Source organism: Scardinius erythrophthalmus, assembly GCF_964197995.2.
Source record: "Scardinius erythrophthalmus genome assembly, chromosome: 15".
Classification (NCBI taxonomy): Eukaryota; Metazoa; Chordata; class Actinopteri; order Cypriniformes; family Leuciscidae; genus Scardinius; species Scardinius erythrophthalmus.
This window is the reverse complement of record NC_138235.1, coordinates 37,358,719-37,366,127: the sequence shown is the minus strand read 5'-3', so window position 1 is coordinate 37,366,127 and position 7,409 is coordinate 37,358,719.

Below are 7,409 nucleotides of genomic sequence, written 5' to 3'. Positions count from 1 at the left end.
TTTGTTCAGCTACCTTCATGGTACAGGCCCCTGATCTCTGATCGGGTTTTAACATTTGTGGACGTTTTAATAAGACATTTGTATAGTTAAAATGAATAATAGTAGTTAATAGTCTATTATTGGCCTGTTAAGATGAGCCATCCATGGAACAAACAAAGCCCTGAAAATGTATAAAAGAACATATTATACAGACACTTGATATTTAATCTTATTAGATTATTAGTTAATTGCATTTGACATATTTTACTTTCAATAAAGCATTTGCTATAGGTTTGTAAAATGTTTTTTTATGCATGTTTGGCCTGAGTTTTTGTTGCATTACACTGTTCTGTCCAGCAGGGGTCGCCAGCGTGTGGCGTTTCGAACACTTCGAAACAGTGAATCGTTTTGTGAAGCAATTGATTCAATTGATTCGAATCTTTTTCTCTCATCATTAATTTGAAACCAAAAAGGTGGTTATAAAGAACCCTAAACTGTAACACAAAGAACCATTTCAAAAGGGTAAGGGTTATAAAGGGTTCTTCAGGACACTATGTTTGTAAATATAAATGTTCCCTACTACCTGTAAAGAAACATCTTGCACACTGGACACCTTGAAATGAATTCAAGTGAGGTTTACACTCGAGGTGGAGATTACGCCAGCTGTAGTTTGGATCTGATTACGACCCCTATACGATCAGTCTTCTTGGCCTTGGGAGAGGGAAGTGTTCATAATTAATGAATGTATTTATGAACTGTTTGATTGTATGACGGGCATCGGGTGAGGGAGTGAACAGAGAAACATGCCTTACTTGTGTTCACAGTGTGCTGTGTAGGCAGGTGTGCTGCTTTTAGTGTAAAACACATTTTGATGTATTGAGCAGTGATGGGGACGCATTACAGGTAACTTGAGTTATGTAATCAAATGACTTTTTTCAAGTAACTAGTAAAGTAGCCTAGCACATTACTTTTTAAATTTACAACAAAATATCTGAGTTACTTTTTGAAATTAGTACCTCAAGTTAGGCTACTTTGTTTTCCCATTTATTGACAGACAGCTCTCCTGACCCCATGTCGAGGGAAAAATCGGGAGTAAGTGCAGAGGCGTTGTGTGTGAAAATTATGGTTATTGTAGTTCTAGACTAATGTGCATTTATTCATCTAACTTGCTCAAAAACAGATTCAGCATTCCTCAAAATGAATAAAAATCAGTGAAATGCAAAATCATAATAATATGCAAACCTCCAATAATTAAATAGGCCTATGTTAAATAAAACAAATATATTTTTTATGCATTTAATTTTACTTTATTGACCAATGTACTTCCTGCTGACCTTCAATGATTCTGTTAAACCATAAGCAAAAGACTTTAGATTTTTTTTTTTTATTGGTGAAGTAGGCTAAGTGTTAAAGGTCCCGTTGCATGCGATTCCATGTTTCAAAGTTTAGTTAGTGTGTAATGTTGTTGTTAGAGTATAAATAATATCTGTAAAATTATAACGCTCAAAGTTCAATGCCAAGCGAGATATTTTATTTAACAGAAGTTGACTACAAAAAACGGCTGGATTGGACTACACCCCTCTACATCCTTCATTAGTGACATCACCAGAACCGTGTTTAGACTAACCTCCGCCCACAGGAACACAGGCGTATTGATGGCGAAATGTCAACAGACGGTTGATGTTTATCTATAATCGGATACCGCAAAAGTTTAATTCGAAGTTGTTAGTTTGCTCTGTCCATTTCACCACGGACTGTTTTTCTAACCTGGGATAATATCAAGCAGGCTTCTCTCAGCGTTTCATACTGACGAAGGGGGCAATTTCAACTATATTCCAGCAAGCGGTAAGTAGTGATTTAATATGGAAGTAGCGATCAACTCCACATCGTTTCTCTTAGTAGGATGAAAATAATCTTACTTAAACTGTGATTAATATACAGAAAGCGATCAAAGAACAATCCCTTTCCAATCGTCCAAGCTGTCAATCACACAGCGCGAGTTTATCTGGACACTTGCCAAAACTCGTTATGAAAAAAATGACGCTGTTACACTGCACAACGAAGCTCTTACTGTATTTATATGCCTCATGTTTGCATTGGTGAAATCATTAGTGAGTGCAGAAACTGCGTTGCAATGATAAGATCTTTTTTCACGCGATCAACAGGCTGTCATCTGCTCAATGCTCATCATCACTGCAATTTTTTTATGTGATTGAAATAGATCTAAATACTTAAAAAACTTCTCACGATTCGTTAATCCCGATAGTTGTAATAGTAAAAACGTATAATAGCTGTAATAGTAAAAGTTTTCCAGATAGTTCCACATGTAATGCCAGATATTTCATATGCAAGCATGTCAGCCAATCACAGCAGAGGGCGTTTACTCTGAAGTCTCACAGCAGACACGCCCTTTCAAACAGAGTGTTCAAACCAGGGAATGAAATCAGGCTAGGAAATATGCCTTTTATTTCTAAATTATAACAATTTTTGATCTAAAAAACATACTAACATTATAAGGGCACCCCTGGAAACATGAGAAAATAATAAAAATAATCCATGGAATGGGACCTTTAAACTTTCTTTACCTGCATCCTATTCTTCTGTTATCCAGAACAGCAGCAGCTGAAAGGTTTGCTTGAGCTGCGCCCTCTACTGTACAGGAGTGAATTTGCATGTCCTTCAGGCTCATAATTTTGGTGTGAAAGGGCCTTTATTACATTTGCTTAAAGGGGTCATATAATGTCATTTTTGTACAAGCTAATATGATTCTTTAGGGTCTAAATTAAAAGTTTGTAATATACTTTAATTAAAAATTCTCATTAGTATTGTAAGAAAACACTCATTTTACCTGGTCAAAAACAGCTCTGTTTTCAGCACGCCGTTTCAGTGCATGTGTCTTTAAATGATAATGAGCTTTGCTCACCCCGCCCCTCTGTTCTGTGCGTACACCGTTTGTAACACAATAACACAATAACCAGAGCCCGTCTATGGACATTCTCTGACAATAACCATGCGTCGTTCATTATAAATTATATTGAGAATGTCGTACATAGAAAACATGCCATAATGTACCCTGAGTATAAAAATAGCCACATTCATCGTGAAGCGTGCAAGCTATTTGCAAAGATTAATATAAAGATTAATATAAAGGTTAATAAAACGTTACACTCACTTGTTCTTCTGGAGGTTCAGCAGGAACACGAATAGTTGGTACTGATCCTTTTTTTCAGGAGCAGCTTCTTAGCAAAAACAGCTTTATACTGACCCTCGTTTGTAAAGCAGTCTGGTGAAATGATTCGTGCAAACATGACAGCATTTACGTTGATCGTGGGGAATATTCCCTTCGAAAACAAACTCAGCCACTGCGTCTTCAGCTGTACGGATTTAGAAACATCATCAATATGACTGCTGTGTTCGTTATTACACCCAAGAACAGAACACCACAATCGTTAGACGCCATTCTACTCAGCACTCCAGCTATCAACAATGAACGCGCCGGTCGGCGCGTGCTATGATTGACAGCTCGCTCACGAGGGCGGGTCTGTGTTTGAAACGCTGCTGTCAATCAGCCATCGTGGGAGGGGCGTCGATTTTGTGACGTCACAATATCGAACAGCTTGATTTGAGACAGGAGGAAACATATAAGAAGATTAAAAAAAAAAAAACACTGTATGGATTTTTATCATTTTATGATGGTTGTGTACAGGCACTGCCAACACACATTTCAGTACAATCAACTTGTAAAAGTGCATGTACCATTATATGACCCCTTTAAAACTAGATCTTTTTTGTTATTTAAAAATAGGCCCCGTCCAGGTGAGCAAAAGTAACACAAAAGTAACACATACCGCATTACTTTTCTTAAAAAGTAACTGTAACGCAACTAGTTACTTTTTAAGGGAGCAATGCAATACTTTTAAAACTTTTCCCATGAAACCCTCTGTGTGCAGATGTATTGATGTGGTGAATTGCGGGTTGTCCCGTGTTTCTTTTCTCCTTCTCCATATCTACACCTGTGCCCATGTTATTATAGTTTTATTTGAAATAGGGTAATTCCCTTTGATTAAAAGGCTGTTTTAAGAGATTTAATACAATAGCATAGGCCTAGAACAGTCATGGAAAATAATAAAAACTTTAAGGGGATATTGGATGACCCTTTTAAAAAGATATAAAATAAGTATAATGTCCCCTGAGTGTGTATGTGAAGTTTTAGCTCAAAATACCCCAAATATACATTTTTTATAGCATGTTAAAATGCTCACTTTTGGGGTGTGAGCAAAAACGTGCCGTTTTGTGTGTCCCTTTAAATGCAAATGAGCTGCTGCTCCCCGCCTCATGCAACAACAAAACAGGACAATCTCACGCAATAAAGTGTCAGAAACTAAACTAGCAGTGATCAGTTCAAACCGGAGTCAGACAATAATGCCTACAGAATATAAGCTGCATGGAGAGAGAACAGGTATAAGTTTAGTTTAATTATTATAACTTATGTTGTCATCTTACTTTTGTCCACTATTAGTGGATAGTTGTAGTGGATATTAGTCCACTACTGCCCGTCTCACACGGTGTTCCCCAGGGTTCAGTTCTTAGGCCTCTTCTCTTCATCATTTACATGCTTCATCTGGTAACATTATCCATCATCATGGCTTTAACTTCCATTGCAATGCAGATGACACACTTTACATCAGTTCTCAATGCAATGCAATCTCCATTTCAGCTTATATTGATGATATTAATGCTTGGATGACCAGTAATTTTCTCAAAATCAACACTGATGAAACAGATTGTTGGTTCACCTCAAATTACATCCTGTTTTTGTGTTGACTTTTGAATCTATTTATTTAAATGGGACAATGCATATTCATGAACATACAATCAAAGTTGAACATAAATACGCCGGATTTAGCACAATGCTAATTTCCATCCGTAGTCCCAAACATAGACAAATACAAACCAAAAAACAAACAAACAACATTCATACCAACAAATATACATGTAGAGCTAAAAAACATTAAAAGTTCCTATACCTTATAGAGCACTTATTGTAATATTTATTTAAAGTGCATAAATGCCTGTGCATAGACATCCCAAAGTGATTATTATAAATATATAAATAAAACTACCTATAAAATTTTACCTTCATACTTAATGGTTTCATTTTTTGATTGTTATTCAGCCATCTTTTAAGATGTTTCTTAAATGAAACAAAAGTGGGGCTATCTCTAATTTCCGTTGGCATACTATTCCAATTTGTGCAGCCTTTAATAGAGAGGACATTTTGTGCAAACGAAGAGTTTCTAAATGGTACTTCACAATCTAGTCCTAGTCTCGCTATTTCTCTTTTTGATCAAATCCCCCAGGAGTGGTGGGGCGATTCCATTCATAGATTTATAAATAAGACAGCTATTTTTAAAAATGTTAAGATTTTCAAAATTTAATATTTGATACTTCTCAAGAATTGGACAAAGGTGAAACGACTGTGGTTTCCTGATGTCAAATACCTTTTTTATATAGTTGAACAATGGGTTTTAATGCAGTAACTCCAGCAAAAGACCAAACTGTGAAGCAGTATTCAATGTGGGAAAAAATCATACAATGGAGATATGATTTAGCAGCCTCGGTTGTAATGTAGGACCTGATTTGTTTGTAATTTTGTAGATTAGATTTTATAGCATTGGTTACCTTTTGTATGTGTTTTTTGAAAGTGAGGTTTGAGTCTATAGTATAACCCCAAGGTACTTGAACTGGGCTACCAACTCCAGTTCCTCCCCTCCCAAAAACACAGAAGATCTACTTCTTGTTGGTGGTTGTTCAGTGAGTGTCTTACATTCAGTTTTTAAAATATTTGGCTTCACAGGTTTTTTTTTTTGTAAACATCATCACAACGGTCTTTTTGGTATTAAGAGTGAGACAAATTTGATTTAGCCAGTTTTGAACTTTAGTTAGTGCATTTGTAAGGTTTGTAGCTATTATCTTTTCATCTTTACCATGTATGAAGATCACAGCGTCATTCGCATACATCTGCACATTACAGTCCGGACAAGCATCTGGAAGATCATTAATGTACATTGAGAACAACAGAGGCCCGAGAATTGAGCCCTGTGTAACTCCTACATGATTGCTAAGGGAAGGGGATTTAACACCATCTATATTAACACATTGTGTTCTGTTTGATAAATATGATTGAAACCATGATATAGCATCTGTAGAAAAGTTAAAATGTGTGAGTCAGTATTTGATGGTTGACTGTATCAAAAGCCTTTTTAAGGTCTAAAAATACAGCTCATACACAAGGACTCTTATCCAATACTTGATCTGTTCAGTCAGAAAGCAATTCGCTGTCTCAGTGGAGTGATTGGGCCGGAAACCGAACTGCATACGATGCAGTGGGGTAAAACCTTTATCCAGATGTTCAACAAGTTGTTTTGCTAAACACTTTTCAGCCACTTTAGAAAATATTGGCAGGATGCTGATTGGCCGGTAGTTGGCGACCTGTGTTTTTGATCCTGATTTAAAGATGGGTGTAATAATGGCCTCTTTCCAAGTTGACGGAACTGCCCTTTGACTGATTGATTGATTAACCATAAGAGTAATAGGTTGTACCAAGTCATCGTTATGGGTTTTTAAAAAGTTAGTGTCAATACCATGGACATCCATAGCTTTGGAGTTTTTGAGCGCAGCAATGATCTTTATTACCTCTGCCTCTGTTATGTTTTGTATCTGAAAGATGGGCTGATCTTCATTTAATAGTCGAGGTAAAATATTAGAAGGAACAAAGGACCTTGTTATTTCGGATATACTGTCTATAAAATAATTATTAAAAGTGTTTGCTACGATCGTAGGATCTCTAATCAGGGCATTATTCACAGCTAACTCAATGGCTTTAATTTCCTTTTTATTGTGTTTACCTAATAATTAATTTAAAATTTGCCATGTTTTTTTCCATTAGGCTACCTCTTGTGCTTTCTATAATGGAAACAAAAAAGTCTGCTTTAGCTTTTCTTAAAGTTTGTGTAACTTTATGTGTGAATGTGTGAATTTTTCCCTGTCAGTGGACAAACCAGATTTCAGATATAGTTTAAGCATCTCATCTCTTATTTTTAATAGATTTTTACAGGTTTGATTTAACCATGGTAGATTCTTTCTCTTCTTGGCCCCACCACTCCCCCTACGGGAGAGTAATCTAATCTTTAGAGAAAATGCAATATTATAGTTCTAAAATATTAGTTCTAAACAACAACCAAAAGTGAAAATTAATTTTTAAAAAGTGAAGAAAACATTTTTATTTACACTATGCACAAAATGTTATAAACGGTGTTGTTTATTCAACGATTACATATTTGCCAGAAGTAATATGCTGATATAATAAATAAAATATTTAACCAATTGCTCTTTATAAAATAAAATATTTGTTATATGTTTTGCCTTAA